This window comes from Scophthalmus maximus, chromosome 6 (assembly GCF_022379125.1).
Source record: "Scophthalmus maximus strain ysfricsl-2021 chromosome 6, ASM2237912v1, whole genome shotgun sequence".
NCBI classification, from domain to species: Eukaryota; Metazoa; Chordata; class Actinopteri; order Pleuronectiformes; family Scophthalmidae; genus Scophthalmus; species Scophthalmus maximus.
The window spans coordinates 25,368,179-25,379,338 of NC_061520.1; the positions used below are offsets into that span (position 1 = coordinate 25,368,179).

The window sequence follows — 11,160 nt, forward strand, 5'->3', positions numbered from 1 at the left end:
CTTATAAATTGGATTTTCATTTTAACTGCATTCTTCATGAAGGCTATTCATTACATGACTTCATTAATTAAGTCTTTTCTTTTTCAAATTAGTTTTAGAATGCCCCCCCCCCCCCCCCCCCCCCCCCACCTTTTTGTTTGCAAATAGCCAAATATAAGGTAAAAGGACATGAAATCAAAAGTAGGGACGAATGAGGTGTGACATCATCCCAAGCTGTCAACAGGCAGTGCTTAATTGGAGGGGGGGGGGGGGGGGGGGGGGGTCTTTCACTGCTCCCCAGGGAGCGGGGCTGAGGAGGGAGGGAGGCGGGGAGGCAGCACCTGCCGCCCCCCGCTTCACTTCCCGTCGGGCGAGCGCCCACAACAAAAGGAGACGGGAACCGCCGCCGCTACGGAGATGCTGCGTCAAGCTGGCCGACCTGAGACGCGGAACGACCGGAACACCGGACAATGTGGCTTTCAAAATAAAAGACTTTCGCTCGACCACTGTGCCGAAGACATAATCCAGATCTCACAGGAAAAAATGCACCTATACTCTCAATCAGCAGGTTGATTGAGAGTATCCATGGCCATCCATGGATTCATTTAGAAAAAGAGAAAAGAGAACAAAAGAGCTATCACAGATGATATTTGAAAATCATTGAGTGATGATTGAAAAACGTTGTTTTTTTCCAAGGTAGTGCTTCTTTATTGACAGTCTACATATTTCATATTAATAAAAATGTATCCAAGAATATGAAATTATAAAAGTGGTCCACTGACATTGATCCCGAAAGCAACCGTTTTGATGCAGTACACCTGTGGAACAAAAAGAAAAGATTTATGGTTTATTAGCATAAGATAACTTTTTCTTTTTCTTCTTTTTTTAGACCTAAAAGCAGATGCTGGGCAGCAGTCCCTTCCACAGATATACCACTGGAGTTGTGTCTCTGACCGCCCAGCACATGTAGGCTCTCCTTTAAGCTCTTGTTTGGTCTGCACCACTTGTCTTAAAGGTTCAGTTCGTACAATTTAGCGGCAGTAAATCAGTCCTTCCCACGGGAACGATGAGTATAACATTTTCAACTTTCTTCACCAACTGAGGCCGAAAGTCTTTCTTGTACGTTTGGGCGTTTAGAAAAAAAACAAACTTGGCTGATAATTCTCTGTGCATGTTCCATTCGAAAATATATGTTGATATGAATGAAAAGATGTAAAACTGATTAATGTGGCCTTAAAAATACTACATAAAATACTTAATCAAACTGCTGTAAGAGGAAAATTGTATTTGTTACGCATTTACTTTTGTAATAAAAAACCGGAAGTACGGGGCCACTACACCGATTGTGCTCTTTCGCTGACACTGGTGAAAGGAGAGCAGAAGATCTAGAGAGAGAGAGAGAGAGAGAGAGAGAGAGAGAGAGAGAGGCTGGCCCGTCCATGAGTGCGCCTCGACCGAAATGTCCCAGCAGCAGGAGAGGACAGCCGGACAGTGAGAGGTGTGTGTGAGACTGAGAGCAGTCTCTGTCACCATCGCGCCGACGCGCCGAGCAGCATCAGCATCAGCATCAGCACCCCTCCGCATCCTGCGCATCATCCCCGTCGCCACAGCGCCGCGGAGCAGATCCGCATCTGAGCGAGGTAAACAAACCCTTTAGTCTGAGCGAACCTCTTCCTCCGACCGGCTCTTTGTTCGCCCGCACCCCGCAGATGCGGCTGATTTCGGGCTGTCGTCCGAAGGGTGCTGTCGGCGCACTGAGCGGACTCTGTCTGAACGGGGATCCGCGCGTATTATAGTCTATTTTTTGACGCAATAACATGAGTGTGCATCGGGCACAATTAACGTGGCACCAAACTTCATTCGCAATCTGTCTATTTGGAGCCCCGCGAGCTGGATAGATGATAACCTGCATTCATATTCGTTACATTTCCACCGTGATGGTTTTTCAACTTATGTTTGTGTAAAAATGAAAAACCCCATCAGTGTTGAATGGACAGATATTTTATGAAATCAGGTACTGCGGTGCTTGCTTATTATAGGCCGAACACATTTTATTTTTATGGTTATCTTATGTATGTGGTGTCAAAGGCAAACGCCTTTGGTTTTAGGCGTCACGCAAGGGGGACGGGTGTTGTTTTTTTAGGGGAGACATGTTTTAATGCTGGGAGAGTTCCAGGGTGTGTTGGAGTCATTTGTAGCCTGTTAACTGAATTTCCCATCACGGGGTTTCTGTATGCTGGGGTTCATTTGTGTGGGCGCATGCGGGACCACAACAAATCTGCTGAGGATTTATTTCACCAAGCACTTCTGAATCCAATACGCCAACTCTGGTTTTGAACAGTTTTTTTTTTTAGAGATTGTTCTCTTATGAAGTGTACGTTAACAACACGTGGCAGCACACGTGTGTTGACATGATCGTGAATACATATCTGTACAGAGATAATGCTTTGATATAATGATAGCTGTGGTTATACTGTTGTTGTACCTGCTGCCCACCACGTCAGACCTCACTTGAGTCTGTCTATAGTTCTGAGTTAAAGGACCGGATGACAACATTTAGTCTTGGCAGTGATGCTGTGGGAGTGAAGATCATATACAGTCACACCCTGTCCTCAATATGTCTGTTGAATTTGTGCCATAATGCATTTTAGTCATTATAAATATTACAATCCAGCGTTTCTTGCATGTTGACGTTTTCACATTTTCTTGAATTTTTGTTCCGACAAAAGCTTAGCTCATAAGCGGCCATACAAATCCTGAATATGTACAAAAAATGTGCGTTCATCCAGGGGATAGAGTGGTCAGGGGGTAATTAAATAAAAAATTAAAATATCTCATATTGGCTCATGTTTGCTTTGTAAACAAACACATGACTGAAACATTTTGATCAAAATTCTCAACATTTATTTATGACCAAGTTTTTTCCCGTGATATGCACTGAGCAGGACATTTTACATTGATAAAATAAACTTAGCAGTGCCATCTGGTGGACGAACTATGTAACGGCGATACTGTGTCTACATTATCAGAAGCCATTACGTCTTGATCGCCCCCTGGTGGCTGGCTGCGGTATATGTCTTATGACCACCTCTTCCTTGCTAGCATGGACCCCCAAAAAAATCTTTAGGTAGTTCTTATCACATTAATTGGTGTTTAAATGTTCATGTTTCTTATAAGTTTGGTTTTAATTAATTATTTGATGCTATGAAAACAGGCTGAGACGTCACAATTGACAGCTGAGACTTACTTTGGCGATTGGTTGGGAGGTTGTAAGGGCGGGACTCTGGTACAAACACATGCGGGATATTTTGGCACAGTCATTGATCATCTTTGTCTGGCCGGGCGGTTGTAGCATTTATGTCTACATCTTACGTAAAATAAACTGTGTTCATTTTTTTAATTCAAGTTCTATATGTTTGGTTGTATTTGTGCTTTCTTTGTATTTATAGTTATTTATAATAATAATATTATATGAATAATAATATACATTTTATGGTTAAACTAAAATATCAAGCCTCAATTAAATTTCTTTGTCACAAAGGTTTGATAACGATATTTTAGGAAGACGGATGCCAATATCGATATTAGGAGTACAAATTTTCCGATACCGATACATCGGCGGACATATGTATATTTTCATTTGTCAATGATTCCTAAGATTTAGTTATCAAACCTTTATGACAAAGAAATGTAATTGTGACTTGATATTTAATTTTAACCATAAACTTTATTATAAATAACTATAAATAAAATAAGAAAAACACAAATACAACCAAATATATAGAACCTAAACATATCATATACATACTGCATATATATTGGCTGATGTATCGGAAATCTTGTACTCCCTAATATCGATATTGGCTTTGCCCCCCAAAAATCCATATCTAGTATGAACGCGTATGTGACAGAAAAAGCCCAGTAAACGGCAGCACTCTATGCATGGGTGAATGCGACTTGTGCTGTAAAGTGGTCAATAACACCAGCGCTATACAATTACAGTCCATTTAGCATTTATACTGTAATTGAGCTTTTTATGAGGTTTGGAAACTTGCTGTCTTGAGATGATGACGAAGATGAGCTACAATATACAGCACAAATTCTGTAAAACAAAAGCAAACCACTCCTCTCACCCCCTTTTTTTAAAAGACGCTCGCTCAGGAAGCTCAGAAGGGAACATCTCTGCTGCCGGGCTGTTCGATCGCATGCTCACGGGTGACGCGGCCACGTGGCATTTTGGCCTCGTGGTCGGTGCGTCTGTCTCCTATACCTGATGTCGCGGCCGACCAGAGCCGTAAAATCACAACAGCAACAAAGGGAGAAGCGAGTTTCACTGCCCCTTTAACTTGCGATTTAAAGACAACAGGCTTAAAAAGAAATATGAGAAACCACAGTGTGGTTCATCTTCTGCATCAGTGCTCATGAGCTTATCTGCCTTTAAGTCCCTCGGCCTCACATTCATACAGTCTGCTCCTCCGTCCATGTCTCTGTATCGACGCTGCGGTCGATCCACTCGTTGAATGAATCCACCTATATGCTTCATATGTGTGGAACAGTAAATCTCCTCCAGAAGACTCATGTCAGTGTGCCGAGCTTTGCTTCAACGGCTCTTTGTGCCCTAATGTGGGGGCGAGGCCGGAGAGGTCAGTCTCTGCGTCTCAGAAGGACGAGGGCCTCGCACCCTGTCCCGACAGCCTTCACCTCTGAGCCGCTCCGAAGGGTCAGATGGACGTGGAGATAGGGGCCTGGCAGGAAGGAGAATTCTCTGTTCTCCTCGGACAGATCGCTCTGATAGCTGATCTACAGCCACATCTACGAGTCAAATTCCACAGCTGTTCCTTTATACATACTGGAGGATGGGAGATGGCCACTGGGCTTTGTTTCATTATGCAAGTAAAATGGCCACTATGATACATGATCAAACAGAAAGATGGGACAGAGATACTAGTTTGTCCATTCACCGTTCACGGCAGTTATTAATACGGTGAGTCATGCTGGTAGTTGGAGTCCTCTCCTAATGACTGAATACATGCTGACCTGGGTTCTACTCAAGTAAAATGAGGGAAGGCGTTTGGTTTAATGATTTAATAGGGCTGGGCAACATGAATGAAAAACTATATTATGATATAAAATTAGCCATATAAATGTGGTCATATGAGACAGTTGTGTTATCTCTGCTTCTGGCTCAACTTTTGTGTGTTTGTGTAGAAAAATTAGAGTAAGAAGTCCGGTTACAGTTAAAAACAGTGACAGGAAATTTAGGTAGTTAGCAGTTAATTCATAATACTCAAATTGGATGCACTCGGGTTCACTTTCTTCTGGCTAAGGAATCACAAACTATATATACTAACATTGATAACCTCCTTAAAAAATCCCACTGTCCGTGTGGAGTGTCCTTATGATAAGATACTTGTGTTGGTCCACTCAGCTTTTTAGATTTGATGAATATTTAATTTGCTGATTGCTTGAAAGCTTCATCTCCTGCCTCTTTCTCAGTCTGGGACACACACACACACACGCACACACACACGACCAGAATAATGTTTTTGCAGAACCTTTTAAACATCAAATCACAGCACAGTTGACCTTTGACCTTTTGGATAGAAAATTTCATCACTTAATCATTTCATCCCATTAGACAATTATGTTAAAATTTGTCATAATTCTAGTTCTTGAGTTATGGCCAAAAAGATGCCTCGATATCACAGGAACACGACAAGAGAGAGAGGGACGGACGGGCGGGCGGGATACTTGAAAACATATTGTCACCAGCTGTCGCTGACACAGAGACACAAGAGATTAGCTAAGAAGAAGCGATTCTAATTAATAAGTGCATGATGAGGATGAAAAACAATTGCCATTTAGTTCAGGTGATTTTGTGTACGCTTTGTTCCATTTGTTCCAGCCATGCCCACAGCTATTCATTTATCTGAACTATATACCATTATTTGAATAGCTGCTTGTATTTCAGAATATATTAAAACTATAAAGACCAACAAGGTATTTCTGCAACTACCAATTATTTTTCTTTTTCAATTAATCTGTTAATTATTTCCTCAACAAATTGTTTAGTTGTTCGTCAGTTAAGTGTCATCAAATAGTGAAAAGTGTCGGTCACAGATTCCCAAAGTAATGTCTTTGTGTGTCTTGTTTTGTCCAATCAATAATCCAAAACCCAAAGGCATTCATGTCACTGTCGGAGATGACTGAGATCGACAGAAATACACACATTCACGAAACTAGAATCATTATATTATAATGTTTATACGCTAACATATGAGTCCTTTAACACTGCTGATGTTAAATGAACATGGCTTTTCTTATCAACGTGTTTGGAATAGGGCGACATCTGGTGGTAAAGTTGCAAACCGCAACCAACTGAGTGACCGACAGGGGACACTTTATGGTGGCGCACCGCTGATTCCATCTCCGGTTTTTCCGTCAGCGTCTGAAAATTCAACGCGAATGCGACGTATTCTGGACCGTTTTGTTACAACAACCGTATTCAACACGACGTAGCAAACAGGGAGACTCACACGGAGGTCTGGTCCACCTCATGTAGCTATATTTAACTCATTCAGAGTTGACGAAAAAACATCCTGATTATAAATATGTTAACACATACTCTAGTTATGGACAATATATTCAATTTATGTGAGTAAGTTCTTCTTAATATTACACACTGTAGCTTAATTTAAACCCGAGTTAGTCCCAGAGTTTGCTGCATGTGGTCATGTGGGTTCAGGTTTATACCCAGGTGCTAGTGCCAGATGTCACCATCTCAGTGTCCATTCCTGAATGTTGTGAATGTCTTCCTATCAAGTGAAATCAGTCCATTCATCATTTAGGACACAGCTCATTGGGGGATCCGTAGCAAAAAAAAGTTATTTCCCGAAGATCTTCACCCCATTCCGTTAAAATTCAAATTTACAAAACATCCTGAGGCTGAACATAGCGTCCAAACGGCTCGGCCTGTGTCGACGCTAAGTAAGGTTTACACTCTGTGTGCACTTGTCATTTTAAATGCTGTCTGTTTCGTATTTGGTCCCCATATTCTCAAGCTCCGGATATATACGTAGCTTATCAGGGTGTCCCGTTTCACATATCTCCAATATGTTCCATGTGATTGTGTTTGTAATTTAAACTGAGTGAATAAACTGAGTTGAGCTGAGCTGAACTGAGCATGTTCAGTTTACAACGATGTAAAACAGAGACGAGCCAAGGTTTGGGTCCAAAGCTTTTGGACTTCTAGTCAGTGCTAAGTGTCTCAGTGATGGAACCAAGCAAAGACGACTCTCCATCAACTAGGCTTGTATGAATAAAGAGCCTCTTCTCGTCAAAAGCCTAGCTCTGCTCTCATGCCGTGTCAAGTGACTGTGATCTGTGTGGGCTTTGTGAGTGGTGCTGCAATATGTCACGGTGGAAGTGTCATCCACGTCGACGTACATGTGTATCAGTGCTGTGTGGGCTGCGCGTCAAGTAAGGGGTTCTCTGTTGAGCAGGGATAGAATTGACAAAAGGGGATCATAGACCCACTATTGTTCCTTAATGATCACACACACACACACACACACACACACACACACACACACACACACACACACACACACACGCACAGTGTGTAATGAAGTCATCCTGCTCTCTGGCTCCTCTTGTTAGTGGATTCAGACTAATAGCTGGTCGAGAGTGCAGCAGGCGGCCTGGAGACGTTTAAATCTTTGCCTGGGTGTCAAGATATTGGCTCATCATGGCTCCCCGTCACGCACACTGCCTCTTCCAGTTAGGCGCTGAGTGGAGGCTTCGGTATATCACTCACTTTAATTCAATCCAATTAACGCTACGGTAATTGTGCAGTTCCCCGCATGTGGTCAGTCGGCGTATGGCTAGTTTGCATAACGTGGCAGCAGTGACATGGCGTATTGTGAGGTGAACATTTGATAAGTCTGGACTGATCTTTATGATCTTAGACGCTCTTTTTTATGTTGTAAGTTCAAGTTACAGGAAAACCTCTACCACAGTTCTTAGAAACAGTCTTGATGCTAGATGGCTTGGGACCAAGTCACAGCTGGGATTGTTTGGAGAGGTGTTCAAGACGGATTTCTATCCCACCAAAATGTAACTCAAAAGACATCAGAATGCTTCTCGTTTGTGTCACTTTCCCAAAAGGGATCATTAGAAGAGAGAGGTCAGCAGTGCTAAACGCCAGACATAGTTCAGGCAACGCTGCACTCACACACAGCCCCCTGCTGACCTCAGACCCATCAATAATGCATTAGTGGAACCCAGAGAACGTTGGCTCGGTGCCGTCCAACAGCACAATACCAGACTGAGAGATCCCAGTCAAGTCCTTATAGGATGAAGGCCATTGACTTTCAAAGTGGCATGAAACAAAGAAGACGAAAAACACAAATCGACCATTCAACATGAAATCTCCAGTTTGTTAGTTTGGAGAATACCAGGATACCAAGCTTTACTGTCACTGTGGCTGCAGCCCTCTTGTCGTCTGGTCCTGGCGCACAGAAAGAAGATTAAAGTCACTCGGGCCAAATACACAAGATCTAAAGGACACTGTGCAGAGGATGGTAAAGGACAGACTTCTGGGCCTTGGCGCGAGGCGAGGTTTCAACCTCTAATTGTGGAGTTAGCATTGATGCAGCCCGCTGACACAATATGCTGTTGTTTTTTGCGGACCTGAAGCTTAAGAGAATCTAAAAAGGTTTGTTTTGCCTATACGCTGAAGGATAAATAGTTTGAACTGAAGGGCACCCAAGTGTAGAGGGACTACTTCTCTAAAATCCGTGGATGGTGAGCCAGTGGAGTTCAACCTCGGAACACACACTCACAATCTCCAATCTCTCTGACATTTTGATTTTTGGAATAGGAACCATTGTTCCCTTTTGAGATGTGGAATATAAGTATTGTCACCAAGAGAAACCTCCCAGTGGGGGCGCTTGTCAATCTTTTTCGAAAGTGGTCGAGTGATTCTTTTCTGCTTTTCGACACAACAACAGGAGAGACTTACAGTACCTTTGGTACCTTATTGTACTATTCAACACATATACACGTATTCATAAACACTGTCCTCTGTGCAAAAAGGCAAAAGTGAGCGTCGTGCTGACTGACCATCTGCGCGTTGTGAGCAACGGAGAGACTGTAGGATCGAGGACTGCCGGCTGCTCAACTGTTCCATAGATAGCTGGCAGACAAAGGAGAGGAGGACAGCTGGTCCGCCACATACCCATACCAGCATTCCCAGTGTCTTTAAGAGAGCCTGTTACTGGTAGATACTGGGCTACTGGGCGTGTTTCTCTTAAATTGGAATTAAGCAGACAAGATGTTTTTTTAGTCAAGGCACTATTCCAATGTTAACACGATCTCGCAAAAGTACATCCCTTTTCTTCTCCCATGTCCCTTCCAGGACACTGTTGTCATCACCTACATTTTTGTTTGTTTTGTCTGATGATCATAAAATATTGATTTGATCACTGCAGCTTTGTAATAACTAACAGGTAGTATTCATGAGCCACTTGTATATAACTGCATTACGATCACAGCAAGCAGTGGGGGACTGATGGGAAGTTTGAAAATGGGTCCTTTTGTGGCCCATCCTTGTGCCAAACCTTTATGGATATCAGTTAAGTTAAGATAGTTGTTTATTATCATGCTGACAAAATAACAAACCAATCTGGATGACTTTTTACAATTTGTTGCAGATTATTAGGAGAAGTACGAGGAGAAGAGTGTACTTTCACATTCACTTAATGTTTCAACAGATGGCTCGTGGTACCGCCCTTACTTGCAAAACATTTGTTACACTTCTGGCAACGAGCGTCGCTACATCGATTTTGGTGAAGTACAACCAGACTTTGGACAGGTTCAGTCTGAGCCATCGCCACACGGATCAGCGGTGGATGGGGATCGTCCTTCCTATCGTCTTTTCCTATATACTTTTCCTTGACCTCAATGGAAAACAGCATGATGTCAAGGAAAGGTGTAAGGGAGGATTCATAGGACTTAGGAAAAGTCGATAACTTTCACTAAACTACGTCATTATGCGACGGCAGATGTTATTGACGTGCGTCTGCCGTGATGAAACTACACACTCCCGAAGATGAACTACAAAAACCTCAGCGTCTCCATCCAGCATTCTTCAGAGTGTATTACCAACGTGTGACATCAGATTTAAATGCTTCATAGGCAACGGTAACTTACATGATGACGCGTATCCCTTCTGGGTCATATTAATACTCTTTTACTTTTTCTAATTCCGATTTAAACATTTACGTTTGTGCATGGCGTGCTACATTAAATATTGCTACCCCAATATATTGTGGGGTGTCTATTTCTCCTTTCCTTTCTCATAGGAAGCTCAAGTGTACCCTATGCTAGGAGATAGGAAAGGAAGCAGCTTTTCTAAGCATTTAGAGAATCTGAACAGCTCTTATCATGGCTCCCAATCAAATACTTCCGGGTCACTTCCATGTCAGGTTTAGGAAACGTCAAATTTGACAATTTGACCACACACACAGACACAGATCTGAATGCAAACATACCTTTCTGCTCATTATACAACTTCCTTGCTGTCAATCTTGAAACAATTTCTCAACACACATTTCCAAAAACACAGCATTAGATTTGAACACATCCAGAGTTTGCCGTTTCTCGGTGTCAGTGGTAAACAGGACACTTCCTCCTCCCTCTGTGGGACTATTAATAACCCCCGAGCCATTTGCAGGTTTTGGGGGCAGCCTCCTCTGGAAGAGACAGCTTTTTCTTTCTCTTCTTCTTGTCCCAAGCTCAGTTTCTGCGTCCTACTCGACACAGACTGAGGAAACCGACACCGGGAGGACAGCAGATCGAGCTCAGTGTGAGCCAGGTTCACATGGACCCCACAGGGACCAACTGAGAGCTTCAGTCTGCCATCAGGAGTAAATGATCTGAGCCACAGGGAAATGAGTTTGACAGGAATCCAAGAGGAAAGAGGTTCAAGAGGTTCTACTTTTGAATTTGTCTTCGACAACTGACCTCCACTTCAAATAAATATTGTATAGAAATAAATGCAGTGGCATCTCTTTAAATATTTTGATATACAGTGGGTAAATGCCACGTGAGCTTCAAGCATTGCTCACTAGGCGATTTTAAGCCAGATTTTCCATTCGCCAACAAATTCTGGAGCTTGCC

At 42.7% G+C, this 11,160-nt stretch overlaps 1 protein-coding gene across 1 annotated transcript in view; it reads left to right on the forward strand.

Moving 5' to 3' along the window:
- Positions 1–1,349: 1,349 nt before the first annotated feature.
- cntn2 (contactin 2) overlaps positions 1,350–11,160 on the forward strand; it is a 38,939-nt gene continuing 29,128 nt past the window's right edge. The window contains exon 1 of the mRNA XM_035632066.2: positions 1,350–1,619. The gene's annotated coding sequence lies outside the window, so the exon portion shown is untranslated. The remainder of the gene's footprint in view (positions 1,620–11,160) is intronic.